Source organism: Crocodylus porosus, unplaced genomic scaffold (assembly GCF_001723895.1).
Source record: "Crocodylus porosus isolate Cpor-Errol unplaced genomic scaffold, CroPor_comp1, whole genome shotgun sequence".
NCBI classification, from domain to species: Eukaryota; Metazoa; Chordata; order Crocodylia; family Crocodylidae; genus Crocodylus; species Crocodylus porosus.
Window position 1 is genome coordinate 93056971 of NW_017728947.1, and position 26043 is coordinate 93083013.

The 26043-nt window shown below is 46.2% G+C and overlaps 1 protein-coding gene across 1 annotated transcript in view; it reads left to right on the top strand.

The window, feature by feature from the left end:
• Positions 1-1628: 1628 nt before the first annotated feature.
• The window catches only part of BDKRB2 (bradykinin receptor B2), a 39262-nt gene continuing 14847 nt past the window's right edge, over positions 1629-26043 (top strand). Inside the window, exon 1 of the mRNA XM_019552474.1 lies at positions 1629-1750. The gene's annotated coding sequence lies outside the window, so the exon portion shown is untranslated. The remainder of the gene's footprint in view (positions 1751-26043) is intronic.

Genomic DNA, 26043 nt, shown 5'->3' on the forward strand with positions numbered 1-26043 from the left:
CATTCTTTAGTTATGGTTTTAGGGTTGGTCTCAGCAGTGATAGGGACAAGCCCCTTCCTTCGGTCCCACTTGGGCGCTCCACGGCTTCAGCATGAACAGGAGTTCGTGTTCACGGAAAGGGTGGTTCAGGTGATCAGTCTGATCCAGCCTGCACTTGCGATTCTTCCTGCGGTGTTCAGCAAGTGAAGTTACCTCCCAATTGGGACTGTAGGTTACAGTTTTTATTAGGTGAGTTGCCATCTTGGGACCCTCCTACCCAAACCTGTCACTACTCCCAAATTTAGGCTCAGATCTTTTACCCAGCAGATTCCTTTCCTGGGTCTTCAGGAAATTTTCCACACCACTGCAGTGACCTCTTGCCAACCCCTTTTCAAAAGCCCCTAGGTTTCGATCTCTTGGAGCGTTTGCCCAAGGGTTGCTTTTAGGTTAACTTTGTTAAAGGCCTCTAGAGAGAAAATTCAGAAACTAAGACATTCAGCACATTCGCTGCAAGGCCTCTAAAGATAAAATTCAGAACCAAGACATTCAACACGTAGGCAAAAACTAGCAATGGCCTAGACAAGAAGATGAACCTTGCGTTTTGTTTAAACTGGCTAATGGGTATTTATTACAAAAACTCAAACTATTACATTTAATATGACACCCTCAGGGAGTAGTGATTCAAAGTGCTGCTACCCAGGGCACTCGGAACATTTTTCTTCGCTTAACCCCCACTCCTCCTCCATCATTACTGTTCTTCCTTTTTCCTCATACCCTTACCACATAGCACCATCATCACTTCACCTCTGTGTGTACTATAAATGCTCATACCATCTCTGAGAATCAATCAGGCACATATTCCTATCCCTAACCTACAAGTGGGAAAATGGGATGTCCAGTTTAAATGACTTTCCAAAGGCTCCAAAGACATCAGCATCTGAGGCAGAGTTAGGACTAAGGAATTTTGGATTTCAGTCTCTGGGGCCCCCTCACCCATACTGCACTTTCCCCTCCTAAGTATATGTTCTGCTCTTGGAGCAATTATTATTCTAGTACAAATTAAACTCTAGCTGGTTATATACTAAAGCAGGGCCAGATTAATGCATAGGCAAGATAGGTACATTCCTAAGGCTGTGAGCTGTGGGGGTGCCCAGTCCTTCCCTCCATGGCAGCGGCATGAATGGCCCTGTCTACCTCCACCAGCCTCGCTGTCACAGCAGCTGCTTCCTAGCAGCAGCTCCGAGCCCCACTCCCTGTGGGCAGCAGCACTGGGGTGGGGAGGGAGGGTCTTGACCAGCCTAGGGCCCACTAAAGGGTTAATCCAGCCCTCTACTACACACACAGAAAGAGAGCGCATGCGGTCTCAGGGCATAGTTGCATATCACTTATTTGATAACATCTCCTGAAATAAAAGAGGATGTGGGTATCTTTGCTGATCAGTCATCTTTTTCTTTTTCCCAGAGGCTATTTCCTTTTTCTCTTGCCCTTTTTGAGATCATTTACTCCAGTAAGGGCTGAAGCCCCTTCTCAGGATTTGCTCAGGACAAATTCCAGGCAATTTGAACACCTTCGAACTGAAGAAATTCCAGGCTTCTTCTACAGGTGGTAGCTAGACCTTGTGGAAGGTCTCCACCCTGGGAAGACTCCCCCTCTTCGTACAGGGGAACACAGTCTACAACAAAAGTCCTGACAATACTGCTGAAGGAAATAAAGCTCCCTGAGCCTCTTGCACACTCTGTGAAAATACTGGTAACAGCTTTATCCCAGAAAGGTATGTACTTCTGCTTCTCTTTAAGACAAAAATATTTGATTATTTAAATTCACCACAGTTTTTATTCCTCAATCACATTTCTGGATTTTTTAATATGCCCCTTTTTCAGTTAAAAGGAGACTGTGCTAATAGTGCTTGAGCCACAAGGAGAAAGAAACCACTTGTTGCTGTTGTTTCAAAGTTTGTTTTAGTGCTAGCTATAGCAGTTCAGAAGCAGGGGTTTTTAGGGCTGCGTGAAGCTTTGGGTGCTGATTCAATTCAGAGGAGATTCGGCCCAATTCAGTAGCCAAATCTCTGAATCCAAATTGAACAAGGGGACTAATTTTAAAGGTCCGAATAGATTTGGGCTGTGCCCTGTGGCTTCAGCAGGGAGCTGCAGCTGACTCTGAACTGGTAAGCACTAGGGGTGGAGGAGGGGATGCCTGCCAGCCACACCGGCTCCCTTCGCTGCCACAGCCCTTCCACCCCAGCTCCCAGTAATTTAAAAAAAAGCCCCAGTGCTCACCAGGTGCTGCCAGGCAGGGGGGTGATCCCTGCTGTCCTCCACTGCCCCATACTGCATGGGGTGCTCTGCATGAGCCCCCTGACCCGCCGCCACTCCCCCACAGGTGCCCCACCAAGGCCAGCTCTGGCCCTTTAAGGAAAGAAAAAAAATGGAGAAAAGCCCCAGGACTCACCACTCCTGCAGCAGCTTTGGGGCTTCAGGGGCTCATGTAGAGCCCTCCACATGGTTCAGGGCAGTGGGGATCACCCCTCTACTGGCAAAAGCAGCAAGTCCCGGGGTTTTTTTGTTTTGTTTTTTTCCCCGTAAAGGGCTGGAGCTGGCCTGGGCAGGGCAACCATGGGGGTACTAGGGGAGCGAGGGGGGTGGTGGTCAGGGAGCTCGTGCAGAGCCTCACACACACTGTGGAGCAGTGGAAGGCAGCAGGGCTCGCCACCCACCCAGCAGCAGCACTGGTGCTTTTTTTTTCAAACAAGTGCCAGGAGCTGGGGCAGCTATTACCAGGCTGCAAGAGGGGCAGGGGATGGGCCTGGCCTGACTGATTCACCTGAATCAAATTGGGACAGTGATTCAAGTCACCAAACCGAATCACTGTCCCCTGAATCAGCCAAATCTGAATCCAAAGTGAATACTAGCTACTGTGCAGAGGCCTAGTTTTTTAAGTGACCATACGCCAAATGGTGTTTCAGAGGGCAGCAAATGGGATTATCCAGAAGGTCATTTGTACAAGTATGTACAGTTCTGCCACAAACACAAAGGAAGTTCAGGCAGCAGACTATATTCAGCAAGAAATAACCTGGCTAATAGGAGAGAGAAATTACTGAGTGAGCTCTCTCCACTGCCCTCCACCATGTGCCTAATCATGTCCTGTTTTCTCTGAAATAATCAGTCTGATCATAAGATTTATGGGGCAGGGACCGTGTGTGTGCAGGTGCATATGTATTGTACTGCTGAGCTTTATCATGTGGGTTAAAGGTAAATATGAAAATGTAAAGTGTGTGTCATGTACAACAAATTTCACAAGTTTACCTTGAAATACCATGATCGATGTTCATGTTACTTTCATATTTCTGGTAAAGAAAAAGCTTTAAAAAACAAAAACAAACCCATAAACATGAATTAAGCTGATAAAAGAACCTTAACTGGAGTAATGTCTAGGAAGATACGCTAAAAGCAGATGTCACATCATATACTAAATGTTTTAATTCATTCATGGTTGAGCATAGTATCCTTAATAACCTTATAAAAATAACAACAGCCGTATAATGGTGTAATATCAGGACAGCGGCATTCAAAAGAGCTTTCCAAGTCTGAATGCATTGTATTTCATTACTGTTTTTGTGTTATTTTCAACAATGAAATATTTTAAGGCTACAGCGCATCTGCTAAGAACCTTTCTGTTTCTACATCACAATTTCCAAAAGTCACTTATTTCAATGTTTCCTAACAAAAGTATCAGACTAAGAAATCATATTATTGCCATGATTTACATGTTGTCTATGGCTGTGTGGAAATGTCATAATGTCATATAAGAAAGATGTTTGAAGAGGAACTTTCTTCATAATAGAACATTGTGCATGGTCTTCATAGATAGATTTGCCTTCTATGTAATTTAGTTTTGAACTCTGCAAACTTGAATGGAAAAGGTATGTTCCAGCGCAGATGTGCCTCAATTCCCAACCAAAATGAAACATCTTTCCTGGGTTTCAGTCTGTGCCCAAAGCATCCTACAATAGGAGTCACATTGTTAGTTGATCATTTTGCAGTGCAGACATTACTATCAGGTTCCCCTCGCTACTGGGTCTCACTGCCTTGAATTAAGGAATTTAACAGTAACTTGTAACTAGCTCTGGGAGTTGTTCCCATGGTCCATCTGAAAGCCTTCATCAGGTAAAGAAGACACAGGAGTTTTGAAAGGTTTCAGCATAGTGGCTGAAGAATCTAACTGCATTATTTTGAAGTTATTGTCCATTTCTACTGAAATGGTCATCATCTACAAAATTATAAAAGATATATTTTATGGGGGGGGAATATTCAAAAGCACAAAAAGCAGTTAAAACTTGCAATTTACATTATAAAAATACCTAAGTGATTGTGGAATACAAATCCCATTTCAGGTTACAAGCAGAGTAGTCAAAAAGCAGAACTCCACTTTTTTTCCTAAATATTTTAATAGAAATGAAGTGGCAAATTTTGACTTTTTGGTCACAAATAGTTAACTCACTTCCCTCCCCCCCCCCCAAAAAAATAATTTTCTACAACCAAAAGCCAAAATATTTAAAACAAAACCTGCAGAATTTTTTTTTCTGTTTTCCAACAAAAGGAGCAATCACATTCTTTTGAGGAAAGTAGAAGTTTCCCCATAAACATTTTGATGTAGTCAAAAAAGTAGTTTCAGTCAGCTCTATCCTACAGGCATTCATTGTTTTTGAAAATGCCATCCTGACTGCCCTTTTTGACTTGGCCAATCTTTGTAAATGGATAGATGCAGAGATAAATCAAGTCATTTTAGACTGAAAATGTTTATTTCAAATTAAGGGGCAAAATGCAAAAGAAGTTATAAAGATGGATCTACCATGGGTTCCTTGGCTGAATTACTACTGCTTATAGGTCCAAAAATGTGGGAAGGGCTTTCATGAGATGAAAGCTATGAGCAACACTCAAAATCTCAATTGTTCTGATCATGGTTAGATGTCCATCATAAGGTCACAAGCAAAACATTTAATCAGGAGCAGTGTGGAGCATATAGCGTGGGACTCTGGCTTCCCTACAAGAGAACAGGAGTTGGACAGAGAGGAGGCAGGCTGCTTCACTTATCCAGGATATCACAATGTCTCAGTCATTCCCACCTGGGGAGGAAGAACCAGCAGCATACCTACAGGCTGGGAACTCCCTTCTTGTCAGTGCAGAGGCCAAAAAGGATCTTGGAGTTATCACTGATGCCAAGATGAACATGGGCCGGCAGTGTGGGGATGCAGTCAGAAGGCCAACCACACTTCAGGAGGGATGTGGATAACATGGAGAGGGTCCAGAGGAGGGCCACTCACATGATCAGACCCTACAAGGAGAGGCTACGGGACCTGAACCTGTTCAGCCTCCACAAGAGAAGGCTGAGGGGGGATCTAGTGGCCTGTTACAAACTAGTCAGAGGGGACCAGCAGGCATTGAGGGAGTCCCTGTTTCCCCCGAGCACTGGCAGGAGTGACCAGGAATAACAGTCACAAGCTGGTAGAAGGTAGATTCAGACTAGACATCAGGAGGCACTACTTCACTGTCAGGGCGGCTAGGATCTAGAACCAACTTTCAAGCGAAGTGCTGGCTCCTACCCTGGGTGTCTTTAAGACAAGGGTAGACAAATCACCTTGCTGGGGTTGTTTGACCCCAGTAATCTTTCCTGCCATGGCAGGGAGTCGGACTAGATGATCTGCTCAGGTCCCTTCCGACCCTACTAACTATGAAACAATGCCTCATCTTGCTTTTGAGCCACCCCCTTCCTGTCCCCACTCTGCCTGCTACAGACATATTGCAGAGCTGATGGAGGTGGTTCAGTACCTGATATAAAGGCCCTTTATACAAGGGATGTTCTGTAACAGAGTTATTCTCTGTTGACCTTTATACCAGCTCTCTCAATGCCAGGTAGCTCTAAAGCAATGATGAAATTAGTCTCTCTAAAGTCATTTTATCCATACTGCATCAACCTACAGGGACTCACTAGTTTTGATATATTCAAATGTTTCTAAACACTTTCTGGCCACCCTTCTCCCTCCTTCCACAGAAGAGATAGAATAAATAGCTGCAAACTGTCTTATGAGAAACAACAAAGGATAATTAAGTCTACTTACCACAAATACATGTAGTGACCTTTCCAGTGGTTGATAAGTCTGCCAAGAGTCTTAAAAGTTAGTGAGAGTTTGCCTCTAAATCCCATTTGTTTTATTGGGCTATCCTAATTTATATTTACAATTGGACAGTAATTTTTGACCTGGTGCCAACATTTAATAGGTACCAGGGTTTTTTGGTTTGTTTTGTTTTCCAGCCAATTTCCCTTGGTATGTAAATGTCAATGATATAATGGCAGGAGCACTCCGATTAACCTTACTTGTTCTTTTAAACGTTATGTTACATGATTCCTAAGCAAATACTCCTGCTAGCCTGGATATTGGTAGCTCTCTTCTATTCTGCTGTTTTTCCTGCACTCCTGTTGAAATGTCCCTGATAATTCAAATGCAAACACCAACAGACTCAGCTGTGATCGGGGCCGGGGGGAGGGTGGGAGGGGGTGTCATCTACTGTATCCCTGGTTTCCCCAAGGAATCAACTCTTGAGCATATCTTACCTACTCGGTCACAATAAACCCAACTATGAAGCTGCTCTAGACACTGCCCTATAAAGCAACCAAACACCTTGATTTTGGAAGGAGCAGGAACCACAATCTTTCATGAAGACACAACCCTACTTGGAACAGCCAGTTCCAGTGGCTGAAACAAGGCTGCCTAAATGATTTATCAGCCTAAATCCTATTTAAAAAAAACCAAAAAACCCAGCAGGATTTGTGAGTCTTTGGGGCTAAAACTACAAAAACACTTGGATCTTGCAACTTTTTCACTTTCTATGAATAATTACATATTAGTTGAAAGAGAAACAGAGAGAGACAAAGAAACAGAGAGACTGACAATAAAGCTAGGGGTCTATGCAACTCGAAGATGCAGCTGGTTGATTTCCTGGCAGATCCCAGGTCTGGATGCCAATTTCGAGGACTTATCAGGATAGCCTTCCCCCCCCCCCCACCTTCCACTAGGAAGCCAGCCTTTTATTTTTAGTGAGTTTTTGGAGGGTATTTCCCCCCCCGTGGATTTTGTGATTACTGTGAAATCTGTGCAATCATGATTTGGGTGGGTCCCTAAATATAGCCTAGCAATTAGGGCAGTTTCCTGCATATGGGATAAAGTGACTCAAGTTCCTGTTTCTATGAATATTTAATTTATACACAGTAGATCAGTGGCAGGAAGATAGTGAGTATCAAGTCAGAGGTTTCAACAACCTGATGTCTTGTACATTGTCTTGGGATATAAGAAACTTTTGTTCAATCTTGTTACAAATTAAACAGAACAGATATTTGAAAACAGATCTCCCACATTTCACATGAACACCCTAATCACTGGCAAGTGGTACAGACATACCCAGCTAATCTTGGATGTCTTTTCTACCCAACTACTGTTCTCTAGTAACAGTTGCTTGATTGGTTGATTCCTGTATGATGCAGGTATCAATTTTATGTTCAAGTTAGTGTAAGTCACGATATTTACTACACAGTAGGGGTATGCACATGTAGATGCATGCCCATACTGCACAGTAATTTCAGTTACTACACAATAAATACGCACATGCAGATGTGCCTACTTAGTCTGGAACAGACATTGCATTTGTCCTGGGACTGGTTGTACCTGTGCTTGTCCTAGAACAGAAAAGTTCCAGGATTGGTTTGTATACACATCATCCTTCTAACTGGGGTTTATCAAGCAACTGAATGCACTGTTACTTTTCTGCCATTCATTCACTCATGCATTCCTGGGATAACTGTTTAGACACACTTTGTGATGTTCCAGGGCCAAACTGTTAGCACTCCTTATACTGTGAATCTTTGTCGTCCTGGGACAAACCCTAAAGACATGAATGTCTGAACCATCTCATTTTGTTCCTGGAGAAAATGGCTTTTCCTAGGACAAATGCAACATCCGTTTGTAGCTTTAGACACCTCTTAAAATTTTACCTTCCCACTTAGACAAATCTGACTACCAGGGGAAGCATCAGATGCTGCGTAATAGTGGTCCTTGGCCTACAGCCCAGCCCATCAAAATAGACAGAAAATATCTTAAAGACATGAGAAATTGAAATTGTGCTTCTCTCAAATGGGATTAATCACTGAATCAAAGAGCTGGTGAACCACTGACTGACACTGGAGGTATGTCGATCCTGCAATATTTAAAGCAAGTCTGAATGTCTGCTCCCATTTAGCAAATACAACCAAGAACACCATGTACTCACTCCTTCCTGAGCATGTACTATGTTGGGAAATTCAAGGACATAGATTCAAAAACAAGTTATCCACATGTTGTAAAACTTTCAGTGATATGCCAAAGTTTGTGTGTAGTAAAATACTGAATAACAGGCACATATGATCATAACATTTGTTTCAAATTACTTTGCCTCAGAGTTCAGCTTCCTACTCTGCACATACAATGAACAATGGGGAAAGTTGCTGAATGAGGGCATCTACTGTGTTTTCTAATCCATCGTCTATGAAAGGAAAGCCTGAACAGGGAAACATACAGGAAAAGATAACAAGGCACTACAGTCATTCTAGTGTAAATATAAAGCAGAAAATTTATTTTAAACACGTCACCAAACATGGGGATGCCAAAGTATTCTGCTTTCAATCATTAACTGCCCTGCATTGACTAATTCTAATTTGCTTCACTGCCAAAAAACTTTCCCCTAAACAATTGGGAAAAATAGGACTCCCCATGTATTTTCTACATGCCTCGTGTTAGAAATTATTCCCGATTCATCCTACCATTTCTTTCCCCAACTGAATTACAACAACAAGGATACACATTAAAAGAACATAGGATATGCATTAAAAGAATGTGACATCTTATTGAGGTGGCATTCTGGACAGTTTCTGTGCTAGTACCCCTCACTGCTATTTATGTGCCCTTTTTATTTTGATAAACCAATGGTCCACCATTTCATTGCAAGACAAACATGTTTGCTTACAAATATCACCAGTCCCAGAGCTTTTCATGAGGACTATCGAGAAGCTAGAAGTCCATAAGAGAATCATTGTACAAGAACAAGTATATATAATTTCCCAGAGCAGCTCTCTCAGCTGGTATGCTGAAGGAATAGTATGTCCATTAGGCACGTGGTCAAGTGGCCAGAGGAGCACATAGTGATCGAGACTCCGGAGTTCTGTCCCCAGCTCACTTCTTTAACCCAGAATATTTCGCATGAGCCTTGTTTTGCAATGCTTAATCAATTTGCATTTGTGAAGATAATTGCCCTGAGGACTTCTGGTGAATAAAAGAAAAAAAACTACTGATATCAGTTAGTATTATTATATGACAGAAGAGACTCTTCTGTATTACACTTCGTATTGGTATATATTCATAATACCATTATATTTGCTCAAATCGGTTTTCAACAAAATGCAGCTTCCAATTCCCACTACTACTGTAGAAACTATTTCTGAGAGGAAATAGGTGAATTTTAAAAGTTAGCCTTTTCCAGAATAATTCTAGCTCAAACTGTTTTTCAAGGTGATTATGAAATTACCAAATAAGTCTAGATTCTGAGAGATGGATTTTGAGTATTTCTGCCCTCACAATGATACCGAACATTTTAGGAATGAGCAGATCAGAGAATTTAGGAAGTTAGTGAAACTTGAGCATTTTTGCCGAGTAAGAGGTTCTCTTAGCTGTTGCCAGAAGACCACATGGGCCTACCCAGCCCTTTCCTGTTACTAAGAGCAGAATTTTTTCCCCAAAGGCAGCACTGGGACCTGATGTGAACCCAAGTTCACTACAACAGACATTAAACCAGACCTTTATGGATTTCAGATCCTATATTTTTCATACACTTACAAAGAGCAAAGTTTATTCTCAGTCATTTTCCTCTGAAAGAAGTCAGCAGTCACTTTGTCAAGGCTGTTAAAACTTTTATTCCCCAAGAAACGCGCTCTCTCATCTTCCTTCACCCTGACACTAATCTATCTTACAGCACACAAGAAATTGCCTTCCTATAATATTTTTATTAGATCCAGAGGATTCCAATTGTGGAGACTCTCTCCCTCCCTCCCCCAATATCTTATTAAATGTTAACATCTAATGCCTGGCTGCTGCATTTCAGATTACAGGTTTCTGTACTCCTCTTTATGCACATTGAACATCACTCATAATCAGCCCAAAAGACTGTTACACCCAAACACTTATTTAAAAGTTCTAATTTTACACCTCGGACATTCCACAAAAAAGCAAACACGCAACTAACTGCTCAGAATGGAAACAATTACACTCCTAACAAAGTAAGGGTTTTAATAAACAGACTAAAATAATAATAGAATATTATTCCCTCATTGAATGACCTGATGTTTCTGTTCACAGCTTTCATGGTTCTCTCTCATTTCTTTGTTCTCTTGTTTAACCTTTGATGGGGCTAAAATTCACATATTCAGATAAGTAAATGTATAATGAGTAATCAATTTATGTAATAATTCATAAAAGTGCAAATAAAAGGACTTTGATATGATTTCATTAGCCAGTAAGTCAGAGAAAGAACCCAGAAGCAAAAGCTATGCTCTGTCCTCTTTGTATCAATGTTCATAGATTCATAGATGTTAGGGTCAGAAGGGACCCCAACAGATCATTGAGTCCAACTCCTGCATAGGCAGGAAAGAGTGATGGGTTCAGATGACCTCAGCCAGATGCCCATCTAACCTCCTCTTGAAGATCCCCAGGGTAGGGGAGAGCACCATCTCCCTTGGGAGCCTATTCCAAATTTTGGCCACTGTAACTGTGAAGTTGTAATGTCCAGTCAAAATCTGCTCTCTGCTAGCTTATGGCCATTATTTCTTGTAACCCCCAGGGGCACCTTGATGAGTAGATCCTCACCAATTCCCTTCTGCTCCCCCATGATGAATTTATAAGCAGTCACAAGGTTGCCTCTCAACCTTCTCTTGTGGGGACTGAAGAGATCCAGGTGCCCTAGTCTCTCCTCATAGGGCTTGGCCTGCAAGCCCTTAACCATACGAGTAGCCCTTCTCTGGACCCTCTCCAGGTTATCCACATCGCTCTTAAAGTGCAGTGCCCAAAACTGGACACAGTACTCCAACTGCGGTCCAACCAGTGCCCGATAGAGGGAAAGTATCACTTCCTTGGTTCTGGTTGTCATGCATCTGCTGATACATGACAAAGTGCAGTTAGTTTTGCTAATGACTTCGTCACACTGACAACTCATGTTCATCTTGGAGTCCACTAGGACTCCAAGATCCCTTTCCACTTCCATGCTACCGAGCAGGTCATATTCTAGGCAGTAGGTGTGTTGGACATTTCTCCTCCCTAGGTGCAGCACTTTGCATTTCTCCTTGTTAAATCACATTCTATTGTTTTCTGCCCATTTGTCCACCCTGTCCAGGTCTGCCTGTATTTGTTCCCTGCCCTCCGGTGTGTCCACTTCTCCCCAGTTTTGTATCATCCGCAAACTTGGATAGAGTACACTTCGCTCCCTCGTCCAAGTTGCTGATGAAGACATTGAAGAGTAGAGTATTGGTCCGAGGACCAAGCCCTGTGGGACCCCACTGCCCACGCCCTTCCAGGTTGATACTGACCCATCCACTACCACTCTCTGGGTATGACCCCCTAGCCAGTTTGCCACCCACTGGACTGTGTAATTAAGTCACAGCCTCTTAATTTGTTCACCAGTATGGGGTGGGATACCATATCAAAGGCCTTCCTGAAGTCTAAGTAAATGATATCTACCCCTACTCCTGCATCCAGGGGCTTTGTAACCTGGCCATAAAAAGAGACCAGATTAGTCAGGCATGATCTACCTGCCATGCTGGTTTCCCCTCAGCATAATTTTTCCTGCTCAGCTCTCACATATGAGCCTTAATAATCTTTTCAAAGACTTTAGCAAGGATGGAAGTGAGATTGACTGACCTATAGTTCCCTGGATCCTCCTTCCTCCCCTTCTTGAAAATAGGGACCACATTGGCCCTTTTCCAGTCCTCCGGGACCTAGCCCACAAATGCTCAAATATTCTTGCCAGTGGCTGTGCAATGACATCAGCCAGTGCCTTCAGTACCCTTGGATGGAGCTAGCCCGGGCCTGCCAACTTAAATGCATCCAGTCCTTCCAAGTGACTCTGCACCATCTCAGGGTCAATGCTTGGTAGTCTGGCGCCCAGCTGTTGTCTGTCTACAATCCCATTGTGAGACTTGTCTTGCCCCTCATTTAGGAAAACTGAGGCAAAGAACCCATTGAGGAGTTCAGCCTTGTCCCCCCTGTCTGTCACCAATTGCTTTTGCCCATTCAGTAGTGGTCCTATACCGCCCTGGGCCTTCCTTTTACTCCCTATATATTTGAAAACCAATTTTTTGTTGTCCTTAACTTGGGATGCCATCCTCAGCTCCATGGTAGCTTTAGCCTTTCTAACTGCCTCCCTACAACTGTGAGCTGAGTGGATATACTCCTCTTTAGTAATCTCTCCCCATTTCCACAGCTTATATGCCCCTATTTTTGCCCTTAGGCTGCTCTGGATTTCTCTGGTCAGCCAAGGAAGCCTCTTGGCCCCTTTCCCTTTTATCGGGATCATCTCCCTCTGTGCCCAAAGGATTGCTTCCTTAAGGCACAGCCACCCTTCCTGGGCTCCCATCTCTCCAAATCTCTTAATCTGCAGTGAGTTATTGACTAAACGCCTGAGCTCACTGAAATCTAGCACTTCTACCCTACTAGTTACCTTTCCCACTCTACACCTTATGGTGAATTCTACTATTTGGTGGTCATTGTCCCCCCAGTGACCACTGATCTGTAGGTCCCCTACCATGTCATCCCCTGTTGCCAATACCAGGTCCAGTAAGGCATTCCCCATAGTGGGACCATGTACCTCCTGCGTCAGGTGGAGGTCCTATACAGAGGATAGGAACCTGCGTGAATGGTGGGAATTTGCTGTCTGCATCTCCCAGCAGATATCAGAGTAGTTTAGGTCTCCCATGACTACCGCTTCCCTAGTCTTTATGGTCTCTGACAGCTGCCTCAGGAGTTCCAAATCTAGTTCTTCCCTTTGGTGCGGGAGTCTGTAGCAAACCCTAACACCAAATCCCTTTCCCTTTGACCCCCCCCATGTATCCTAACCCACAATCCTTCTACTTTCTTCTCCTCCGATTCCATTTTGATAAGGGTCAATGTATAATGCTCCTTGACATAGAGCACAACCCCTCCCCCTCTCCTCCCCACTCTATCCTTTCTATAGATAGAACTTATAGCCCTCAATGTGTACCACCCAGTCATGGGTAAAGTCCCACCAGATTTCTGTTAACCCCACTAAGGTGTTTTCTGCAAGCAGGAATGCTAGTTCATCCTGCTTGTTCCCCATGCTCCTAGCATTAGTTTATAGGCACTTGAGCCCTGTGACTGGTGCCTTTGTTGCCCTCCGGCTCCGATGCCCAATGGGCCCCTTATTGCTTACCTGTGCTGTACGGCTGGACGTCCCATGGATTTCAGGTTCCTGATGTTCTCCTTCTGCCTCCCCGTCCCCATTCACCAGCCACTTACTCTCTCTGCCCCTACTGCTCAATGATTCTCAGTGCCAGATTGCTTACATCACTCTGGGCCTCATCTGAATCTCCCCAGAACCCACATGCAGGTCTTCAGGTGGAATAAATTTCCTACCTTCACTGACTACACCTGTTTGTACCAGCTGAAGATCTAGCCTAACTTATTGTCACTGATTTTACTGGAGTAAGAGCTGAACTTCAGTCTAGCTTCAGGATCTATATGGTAGATATTTAAGGAAACTGAACTTGGGCCTTTAAATACTACTTGCCAAAATTAATAGAATAAAGGGATTTGAGGGAATCCCAAGGATCATCTAGGCTAATTTCCTGCACAGTTCCATGAGGTGCAATTTCTAAACTATCCCAGAGAGACAGCTATCTAGACTCTTCCCAAAACCTCTGATAAAGGACATTTCACAGCTTGTGTAGGCAGCTTGTTCCACAGTCCCACTGTTCTTATACTGGCATAAATCCAATTAAGTCACAAAGGTAGGAGCCTGGTTTCTTACAAACTATAAACATTAGTTAGGAAACCAGATTCATGCAGCAAATATAAAGTTAGATCCTACCAGACTTGCCTGGTTTCACAAACGGAATCTGTAACAGAACTAGTTCTGTATCCAGTTCTTTGATGTTTGGTACTCACTGTGTTACAACTAAGGTTGTCAATGAATCACTGTTAATGTGCATGTTAATTGGTTCTTGCATTATTTTTTTTAATATATTAATCACGTATGTAGTTTTGAAGCCTGCACCCGGGCTTCACACTCAGTGGGGCAGTGCGGAGGACTGCGGGGCAGCCTGGACATGACTGCTGTAGCAGGAAGGTGGAGGGGGTAGTGGGGTGCACACAACAGACACAAGCAGCCACAGCATGCACACAGTGAGGAATGCACCCTGGCAAGCAGCATGTAGAGCAGCACCCAGCAGGTAAGTCTGTGCAGGGGAAGTGGTGCAGGGGTGGCAGGGTGAAGGGAGGCAGATAGAGGCCCCCACAGTGAGAAGAGAGAGTGAGGCAGAAGGAGGGGCAGGTCATAGAATGAGCTGCTTGTGGCTCTGTCCAGGCAAAGAGGGGGCACAGCTCCCTGCTGCTGCATGCACCCCTGGGGGAGGCATGGGAGGGCATATGCCCCACAGATTTCTGCATGGGGTGGAGGCAGGCTGCCCGCTGCAGGCTGAGGCAGTATGCCCCGCTGCCCTTGCCCCTCACATCCCCTGCCTGCCCAGCGATGGGAGGCACAACATGGTGTTGCATGGTACCCAGGTGGAAGGCAACAGGGTGCACAGCCCCAGCCTACAGCAGACAGACCAATGCCAACCTGTGACAAATCTGGGGGGCATATGCCCCCCATATCTCCCCAGGGGTGCATACAGCAGTAGGGAGCCACACCTCCCCACACACACCTGGATGAGTCACCCATTGCTCTATCCAACAACCTGCCCTGGCCCCAGGGCCCCATTCATCCCACCTCTGCCCCACTCCCTCCTTCACCATGGGGCCTCAATCTGTACCTCCATCCCTTCCCCTCCACATATTTACCTGCTGGGTGCTGCTCTACACACCACCAGTCTACACTCCTGTAGGGTTACCATATTTCCAGTTTCAAAAAGCAGGACACCTCTATGTTTGTGTGGCAGGGGGAAATATGATTGTGGGGTGGGGCTGCAATATGCCCATGCCCTGCCCTTGCCCCTCACTCCCAAGCTACAGCCTCCTCAGCCCTGCTGCTGCCCCTCCTGACCCATAGTACCCTGCATCCTTTCAGGGCATGTCGGGACCCCCCCCCCAAGCTTCAAACCCCATACACCCTACAGGCCCCCACATCTTCACAAATTCCTCCACACACACCCCACATGCACCTCCCAACCATACACAGTACCTGTATAATTTTGAGTTTTTCTGCCCATCATTTTGAGTTTTTAGCTGTGCAATTAAAATCACAATTAATTGCGACTGTTTTTGTTTTTTTTAATTGCACAACTAATCGTGATCAAATTTAATCATTTGACAGGCCTAGACTGAACGTGTTGCAAACACTTTCTTGATTGTCAATGAAATAACGTGTTTTGGTTTTTAAAATGGTGAAGAATATTCATAAATCTGAAAATAAAAATCTTCACTCAATAAATGTCAGATAGTGACTTTGACTCGGTTTGAATTAAAACAGGCAAAATCTGGGACCTCAAATCTGAATTCAATTCAAAGGATTTGAGTTCCAGAATCTTGATCTGAATTTACTCATATGGTTTTGGTTCTGGATTGGGCCCAAACCCTGATAAAGATGTTTTTCCATTTCCCATGCAGTTCCAATGAAAGCCCCCAGATTTTCAAGATCCCAGACTAAAATGGCAGAAATCTGAAGGAAACAGCAGATTTGGGAATGTTCACATCATTTAAGGTGAAAAATTATTAGAACCCTTTGCAAGACTTTGATAGTTTCAAATCTGATCCCTACAACTAGGTCTCAATCATGATCCTTACCCCCGATTGACACTTAAACTTGAATAATACAGCATGTTTGTCCCATCTAAAGTTTATTCTATAGTTGCATCCAATTCAATCTACAAATTCCTCTCCTCATCAGCTGTCAGCTATTGTCTCAGACAAATATTTTAGTCTTGCACACTCTTGTTCACATGAGTAGCCCCAGTTCTTGAGTGGGGTACACAAAGGCAAAGCTCTGTGGGAATCAGGTTACATTCTGAGCAAGATGAAACCATATAAGAAAGGTGTTATTTTGGATATCACCAATGGCAACTATTTCCCAGATTTCCTCTTGTGGTAATATATTTTTTCTATTTTATTTTTTTTGGTTACAAAATAACTTATTTGCATTCATTCTGCATTTTCTTTAGGTGCTTACTAGAAACAGTATCAGAATTGAACAGATCTCCCTGGGAGGAACTTTATTAGCCAGATTTCCTCTTGCATCCAATGCTATGGAAATTTTTTTCTTTACAGAAATAATTGTTTTTAATTTTAGCTAAAATGTAAATTAAATCCATGCACTTAACAGATGCAGTATGAGGTCTGGACTTTCACACTGTGTTATGAGATTGAACACCAGGGGGTATTTTACAATTTAGATTCCAAGATTCATAAACTCAATGCAAATCAGGAAATGATGAAAATATAGTGTTTTAAGACAGAGGCATTTCCTCCTGTGCCCCCAAGGCACCTGCTCTTAAGGGCTACTCATGGCCTCCTTTTTCCCCTACAGCCATGCCTATGCCTTGCAGATGTTAACAGTTAATCACAGTCAGGTCTGGCATCTTCAGGTCTCTGTCCTTGCTGAGATTTCAGTCCTTCCACCCTTTCCCCCTTTCTTCTTGCTGGCCCCCTAGCAGTGGCTCACTGTGCTAGACCTGGTGCCTGCGTTCCAGCCCTAGTCTCACCCTCTCAGGCCCTGGCTTTGCCCTCTTGGGCCTCTGGCCCTGGTCACTCCCTTTCTGGGCTCTAACCTTAGCCCTCCCGGCATCTGTAGCCTGCCATCTCAGGGTGTAGGTCCCTGGGCCTAATAACACCTTCTGAGGCTCTGGCCCTCAATCCTTCCAGCTTCAGGCCACTTCTAACACCAGACTTTGGCCCTCTCAGCCACTGCCTGCCAGTGATTTGAGCCCAGCCCCTAGCCAGGCTTAACATCCCATATACCCCTCAGACACAGCACCACTGTGGTTTGGGCCCTGTCCCTGGCACAACTCCCTTATGTGCCTCCCTGGCAGTCAGCAGAGGAGAATGTCGTGATCTAGTCCATGGGTATAACCAGAAACCAAAATATAAGTTCCCAGGCTATAGCACAATTATTCCCATAGTGGGTCCCAACAAAAATGACAGCCCTGGCTGTTCCACGCAACTCTCCCAACTTGCACAGTCACACTTCCCCACCACTTCCAAGCACCTTATTTGCAGTCCTGGGGCAGTTTAGGTAGCAGGTCAGTTGCTCCCCTACAGCCATCCTTGCTGCAGGGCCCTTCTCCCCACTAACTGCAGGGCAGGATGTTTGCCTGGTCACAGGTAAAACAGGCAAGGAGGCTTTTAGTAGGCCTTATATGCCTCCTAAAACCTGTCCCTTCCAATCAGATGGCTCCCTTCCCACACACAGGGCTTTCCTATTAGTGTCTAATGGCTAGCTTCCAGGACAGCTTACAACTGTTACTCCTGCTGTCTTAGTAAGGCTCTTCCCTGCTGTCCTATTGCAGGGCTGGAAGCCCAGCAATAGGCACTCTTAGCATATGAGTTCCTGGCTGCCTATTCTCCTGCAGCCAGGCCATAACATGTAGCCTCCCTCCCCAACTGGGAACACACCTGCTACTGCTTCTGCCTTCAAGTGACAGGAGACTCTGGCTTCTGTTATATATTTATATACACACCTAAATGTAATAAATGCACACCTATATCTATGAACACCTATATATCTAACTAAAGTAATGGTCCCTTGGGGGGGGGGTCACATCTTAGAGGCTTAAATCCTCTCCATTATACAAAGGGTTAGCCTAAGTGACTCAAGAGATCCTGTCTGATCCTAAAATTCATGTTTCTGTTTTTGCCTTTAATAACAACAGTTCTGTCTAGCAACTATTCTATTCCCTCTTTCACAGCTCTGGTAGCTCCTCCATTAAATTTACTGTGGTTTTGGTGTTTACATAAAGGAGAAATCTTCGAAGTTAATAAGCACACCCAGTGGGAGGCATAATAACATTAGGCACTCTAGTTACATTAGATATTCAAGGACACAAACTCACAGGCTGATGTAGTTGTTCTGGAAAGGAGACATAAAACCACAACAGCCCTGCATATGTGCTAGAAGACAGGTAAGAGTAGAAAGGAAAAGCATCAGACAGAGAGAGAGAGAGAGGCTGTTGCGGAGTCCGTGACTATTTTATTTCTGGTTACCTTGGATGATTTGTCTTGTGCCCAACCGCTAAATACCTATTTACAGCACCAGCTCTGGGACTTTGACTGCCCTAGGTGTATGTCTATGTGCCCTTCACAGGCTGCAGTTGCTTACTGAATAATAAAAAATTAATAATTATCTTTCTCTTTCACCTTTAATATTTTTCTTTTTTTGACACCCCCTTGTGTTGCAAAGCTAGCCTTGGAATATATAGAAACCAGGTACAGCCCTTTGAAATTCCTAAAATGAATTGGATAGATGTAAACTGGAAGATTTACAGAGTCTGAGGATGTGCAAATCATTTGAGAGGTTTTGATTATTATATTACACACAAGAGAGACCAGGTGGAAATATAATTAACCTCCATGTTTATTACCTCAACACTGGTGTAGCTTCTCTCAGGTGACAACCTTCTATAAATGTTGGGAGTAATTAGTTCCATAGTTTCATAGTAGTTTCATAGTAGCTAGGGTCAGGGGGGACCTGAACAGATCATCTAGCCTGACCCCCTGCCACAGGGAGGAATGAATGCTGGGTTCACAAGACCCCAGACATGTGATCATCCAAACTCCTCTTGAATTTGCCCAAGGTAGGGGCAAGGACCACTTCCCTGGGAAGTTGGTTCCAGATTTTGGCCACTCTAACTGTAAAATATTGTCTTCTGATTTCTAGCCTAAACCTATTCTCCATCAGCTTATTACCATTGTTCCTCATCACCCCAGATGGTGCTGGGGAGAAAAGGGCTCTACCTATTTTCTGTTGCTCCCCCCTGATGAGTTTGTAGGCAGCCACCAAGTCCCCCCTCAGCCTCCTCTTGCTGAGGCTGACCAGGTTCAGGTCCCTCAGTCTCTTCTCATAGTGCCTGTCCTGCAGCCCTTTCACCAAGTGGGTGGCCCTCCTCTAAGCCCTCTCCAGGCTGACCACATCCCTCTTGAAGTGCGGCGCCCAGGACTGGACGCAGTACTCCAATTGTGGCCTGACCAAAGTCACATAGAGGGGGAGTATCACCTTTTTAGACTAGCTTGAGATGCACCTTTGGATGCATGACAAGGTATGGCTGGCCTTGCTGGCTGTGGTCTGGCATTGGTGGCTCATTGTTCATCTTGGAGTCAATAATGACTGTAAGATCCCATTCTGCCTCTATGCTTTCAAGAGGAGAACTCCCCAGCCTGTATGTACGCTGTGGATTCCTTCTCCCAAGGTGCAGCACCCTGCACTTGTCTACGTTGAACCGCATCCTATTCTCATCTGCCCACTTCTGGGGTCTATCTAAATCTGCAGACTCTCTCTCCCTTCACGTGTGTCCACCTTGCCCCACATCTTAGTGTCATCAGCAAACTTGGACGGCGTGCTTTCCACCCCCTTGTCCAAGTCACTGATGAAGATGTTAAACAGTGCGGGTCCAAGGACCGAGCCCTGGGGTACCCCACTGCTCACATCTCGCCAGGTTGAGTACAACCCTTCCACCACTACTCTCTGGGTGCCTCCCATCAGCCAGTTTTTTTACACATCCAACTGTGTAGGCATTAATGCCACAGTTGCTTAATTTATTGATGAGGCTAGGGTGTCAAAGGCCTTCTTAAAGTCTAGAAAGACTATGTCCATGGTGACACCATCATCCAAGGATTTAGTAACATGGTCATAAAAGGGAATCAGGTTGGTCAGGCAGGACCTGCCTTTGATGAACCCATGCTCATTGCCCCTGAGCGTGATCTCCCCTGCTGCCCCCCACCCCCCTCAGCTGTGCTCCTTGATAATTCTCTCCAAGATTTTCCAGAGCACTGATGTGAGGCTTACAGGCCTATAGTTACTTGGGTCCTCATTCCTCCCTTTCTTGAAAATTGGGACCACATTAGCCAGTTTCCAACCCCCCAGTAGTTATGCATAGAGATGTGGGGAAAGTTCCACAGTCTTTGTTAATTGCCTTGCAGCCTTAATCAGAAGGCAGTACTGCTAACTGTGAATGTTTATTTATGACTTTTGTATATAAATATAATCCACATTGAAGTGCTTTGGGTATTGAAGACAACCCTCCTATCAATGGATTGTAAGTCCACCATAGAACTTGTATGGAACACATCAAAAACAGTAAGTAGGTAAAGAAATGAAAGCACATAGGTTCAAATGTTATCATATTTTTGTTGGAATAATTCAAGGGAAATTACAATAAATTCAATATGGTCACACAATCACACCTAGTATGTCTACTGCATACCAGTGTGTGACAGGAGTATCACTATTGGAGCCTTTCTATTGGTGACTCCACCCTCCTCTTATGGGCCAACCGCCTGCTTACTCATCTGCCATGCCCTGATCTTAATTGATTGATGTAATTAGCAGGAGGCTGCCCACTTTATGCTCCCCAGTGCCAGGGGGCACTAGCTGCAGCTCCTTCCCCTCCCCTACACCACAGCCCAAGCCTCGCAGATGGTACTGACATGGTTTTGACCTGGACCCTGTTGTGACTTGGCCCTCTCCTTTACCTCCTTGGGGCTTCTCGCAGCTCCCCCTTGCTCCGGGGCTTCGCACTGCCCCCTTGCTCTGGGGCTTCTTGCTCCTCGCTGCCCTCTCTCTGGGCTCCTCACTACCCCATTGCTCTGGGGCTGGGGTCAATGCACCCCAAATGCTGCACCCTTTCTGGCACCAGGGTCCCCACGCTACCGTGGAGCCCCTATGAGGCTTCCTCCAACCCCTAATAGCCTCACCCAGTCCTGCAGTTAAAACAGTGAACACAAAAACACAAAGTCCCTGGGCTATAACATAAAAAGCTAGACTGTCCAGCCAAACAACATTCAATCCCTACCGGAATACACTCTAAATCCCAGCAGCAACCAGGGGCTGCTCACGCAGTCAGGATTCTCCCCTCTGTCTGCACTGGCCAAGCTACTTCTCCCTTGGCCACCAGAGGAGAACTACCCTCCTGGCCTCTCGCCTGGGCTTATATGGGCCAGGCCCTGCCCCTACCTGTCAGCTGGCTCCCTAGCAGTTGTCCTGGCAACCAGCACCTGTTACTCCAGCTGCCCTGGTAACTGACAGCTGGGCCTCTCTCTTCTTGTCACTAGGGGTCTCTCCCGAGCTGTTTTCTGCTCTCAAGCGCAGGGCACCTGCGTGCTCTGTGACACAGTGATAGGCAGTAAGTCTTGGAGGAAGCACTACATGTGAAATGCCATTCATAGGCACTCAAAGGAACAAAATAATGCTGACAAGTTCTTTCTTTCCTTGGACCCTACCTTCCATCTCTCTCTGTCCATCTGTTCTCTCTTGGCTTAGGTTTGGAAAGAGATCAGATTTTTGTTGGCTTGTCTGTACAGCACAAACAAGGCCCCATTTCCTGACTGTGGCTTCTGAAAGCTGCTAACCTATAAATAATACTATTTATATTATTTATAAATAATATAATAATTTTCTATCTAGTGGGATAAGATAGGGAGTCATAAATAAGGAGCCATGAATAGCTTAGGTAAGTGGGAGATACCCTTTTACATTAAACACAACCTTTTAAGGCTATGTATTGTCTGTATAAATACCAAGCCATTAAAGCTTATTTTGGACTGCCTGAATGGTGCTAAATAATGACGCAGTTATTTCCAGATTGTTTTTTCCCATTTCCACATTTTCCTTTAAACTTGGGTGATGTTATTCTTTTATAAACAGGAGCAGTTTCACTGAATTTAAAGGTGTGTGGATACTTAATACTCAAACCCAACCTGGCACAGGATGAAAAGGAAATCAGATATATCCTGTATGGATAAAAATACAGAGATGTTGTTACTACAGAAGTGACATTATGAACAGGATGTTGTGGCTCTTGTACTAGGCTGTTGGATGTGACATAACCTATTCTACTTGGATTTGGCAGTTTAAAGAACCATAGAATCAGAAAAACAGTACTGGAAAGTAGGGCTGTGCCAAATGGCACTGTGAGGGGCGTGGTTCGTGGACCAACTGTCTCACAGGGAACCCCCGGTGGGAGGGGAATGTGTCATCCTCACTGCACCCACGCCAGTCTCACCTGCCATGACTTTGATGGTAACTTGGGGTTCACAATATTGTGGTGCGTGCAGTTCGGAAATGGCACTCCGTCTCCGCTGAGTCCAGGGGTCCTGAGGGCTCCTCCTCCCCTACACCCTCGCCCGGTCCTCCGGGTAGCGGCCGCCTCTCAGCAGGCCACTCATCAGGACACTGGTCCCAAAAATGCTCAAAAAGGGAAACAAAGTACAGAGTCCAACACAAAGTTCCTCGCAGGGATTCACGGGAGCCGGGGTTTGTTTGGCCCCTCGGCTATCCTCCCCAATCTCTCTACCTGCAGCAGGGCTGACCCCCTTCCTGACTTTGGGCTGGGATCTTCCGCCCTCTCCCAGGGCCTCCTTCTGCCCCTTAGTCCTCCCAAATTTCACAGGCGTGGTGACTTCCCCGCCTGTGGTTGCTCTTGTATTATAGTACTTACGGTACCTGGCTCCTGCTGGGTGCTGTCGCTTCCCGCGGCGCTAAGCCGCTCGAGTCACCGCCACCGGTTGGCCGGGCCTCCTCGCCACGCCAGGGCTTACCCCGCCCCAGTAGGTCCGGCCGCACCTCCAAGCGGCCCGCACCCACTCCAGGGTGTTTTCACCAGTCCCGGCTCTCCCGCAGCTCTTCTCCGGATCTGCCGCCTGCATCTCCAGACCCACTGCCTCTTCTGGACCCGCCGCCTGTGTCTCCGGACCCGCCATGCTCCCTTTATCTGTCCGGGTAGGCCTCGACCCGGGTGCTTCCGGGTTCCTAGAAGGGGGAACCCTGGGTGCTCGGCCTTCCGCCAGGACCTGGAAGTCGGGCCGGACCCCACCGCCACCGGCGTCACCCTCACCCAGCACCTTCTTCACCCCCTTACATACCCCACCCCTTAAGACACCGCTAGGCACTTCTTTACTCCTACCGTCACTTTCCCCGTCCTCCGCTTTCCGCAATGGGGGGGGTCTGCCTCTGAGGCTCAGGCTGCAGTCCCGTTCCACTGTGCCTTGACAGGAAGTCTGCCACTGTATTAGTATGCCCGGGTTTGTATCCAATCTGAAATTGGAACGGCTGAAGTGCCAGGGCCCACCTCATTATTCGTGCATTTTCTGTTTTAGTGGAGTTAAGCCAGCGTAGGGGTGCGTGGTCCGTTATTAACCGGAACTCCCGGCCTAACAGATAGTATTTAAAGTAGTCAATACCCCACTTTATAGCCAAACACTCCCTTTCAATCATAGAATACCTTTGCTCACTGGTGTTTAACTTACGACTGGCAAAAGCCACTGGGCGTTCGGCTCCGTCCACTTCCTGGGTGAGGACTGCCCCCAGGGCATAGGCCGAAGCATCCATCTGCAGAGTAAACGGGACATTGAAATTAGGCGTGTGAAGAATGGCTTCCTGACATAGTGCTCTCTTAAGCTCTTCGAAAGCTCTATGTCTCTCCGGAGTCCATTTTACTTTGTGGGGCTCTCGTCCCCTAGTTGTCTCGACTAAGGGATTGGCAACCTCGGCAAACTGGGGGATAAATCGTCGATAATAACTGGCCAAATCGAGAAACGCCCGCATCTGCTTCTTTGTCAGTGGCACTTCATAGTTTTGGATGGCCTCCACTTTGTCTCTCAGTGGCTTCACCTGCCCATTGCCGACCAAGAAACCCAGGTACTTCATCTCGCTTTTGCCCAGGGCACACTTCTTTGGGTTGGCCGTCAGACCTTTTCACCTCAGGTCTCGCAGAATTGCCCTTAAGGCCTTTACATGTTGCTCCCACGTCTGGGTGTATACAACGATGTCGTCTATATAGGCGGCAGCGTATTCCTGGTGGGGTGTGAGTACCCAGTCTATGAGTCTTTGAAACATTGCTGCAGCGCCATTCAACCCGAAGGGCATCCTTTTAAACTCGAACAAACCCCACGGCGTGCCGAAAGCTGTCTTTGGCTGATCTTCTGGCTGTAAGGGGATCTGCCAGTACCCCTTCGATAAATCTAAAGTGGAGATAAAGTTGGCTTGTCCTATCCACTCCACTAGTTCATTCACCTGGGGCATGGGAAAGGCGTCGAACTGTGTTATTGCGTTTAGCTTTCTAAAATCCACGCACAGCCGCAAGCTGCCATCCGGCTTCGTTACTGGTACTAGTGGACTCTGCCAGGGGCTATGTGAGGGGGTAATGATCCCCTGCGCCAACATTTTTTCTAGCTCCTCCTTAATAGGCTGGCGCCAGTAAAAGGGAATCCTCCGCCACTTCTCTCTTGCGACCTGGCCCCTTTTTGTCACAATAGCATGTTCAACTCCCTTCGCCTTCCCCGGGCTCTCTGTGAAGACATCTCTAAACTCATGGACTAATTCTTGCAGTTGTCGTCCCTGCCCGCCCCTCAGTTGCCGATCCTCGGTGCTGGGCACATCCTTCGGGGGGCCTGGCAATGGATGGAATGGAAACCCTTTGAGTTTCTTGTTCTTCAGTCTCCCAATCTGTCTCAAGCATGAGCCCCTGAGGTTCATGCCACTCCTTCAGTAGGTTGACATGGAAAACCTGGGTCTTCCAACGTTTACCCTCCCTTCGCACCTCATAGTCCACCGGACCCCTTCGCCTCACCACCATCACCGGTCCCTGCCACTGTGATTCAAATTTGCTATTGGCACTAGGCAACATCACCAGCACCTTCTGACCTGACTGTAATTCCCGCTCCCTTGTCTCTCGGTCATACCGGTCCTTCTGCTGCCTCTGGACTTCAGCCAGGTTATCGTGAGCCATCTCCTGGGCCAGGCGGAGCCGCTCCTGTAGGTCCTGCACATATTTGGCTGCCTTATGGCCTACGTGACCATCGTCCTCCCAGCCTTTCTGCACGATATCTAACAAGCTTCTGGGACAGTGTCCAAAGACCAGCTCGAATGGGGAGTAACCCGTAGAGGCCTGTGGTGCGTCTTGGACCGCAAATAAAAGGGGCGGCACCAACGAGTCCTATCTCTGGGCGTTGTCCTGGGTGCAACAACATAGCATTCCCTTTAGGGTAGCATTGAAACGCTCTACCAACCCGTTGGCTTGAGGGTGGTATACTGTTGTTTTGAGGTGGCGTATCCGCAACACTTTGCAAAGTGCCGCTACCACCGCCAACATAAAGTTCGACCCCTGATCGGTTATTATTTCCCTAGGGATTCCGAATTTGGTTACCCATTTCATAAGTTCTTCCGCGACCTTAACCCCTGTCACCGCCCTCAAGGGTACGGCCTCTGGGAAGCGGGTGGCATAATCAATGAGCACCAGAATAAACTGATGTCCCGCTGCACTACGGGGTAATGGGCCCACTACATCTAGGGTGACCCTTGCAAATGGGTCCCGCACCACCGGCACCGACTGGAGGGGAGCCCGGGGGGGCTTGTTAGCGCTCACTTTTTGACATGTCCCGCACGCCTTACAGAAGTTTTCTACATCTTCATACAGATGGGGCCAGAAGCACCAGCATATCAATCGAGCCTCAGTCTTACGTTTTCCCAGGTGTCCCCCCATAGGATTCCCGTGTGCTAACCGCAGTAGCGGAGCTCTGTAGGATCGTGGAATCAGGAGCTGCTCTACCTCCTCCAT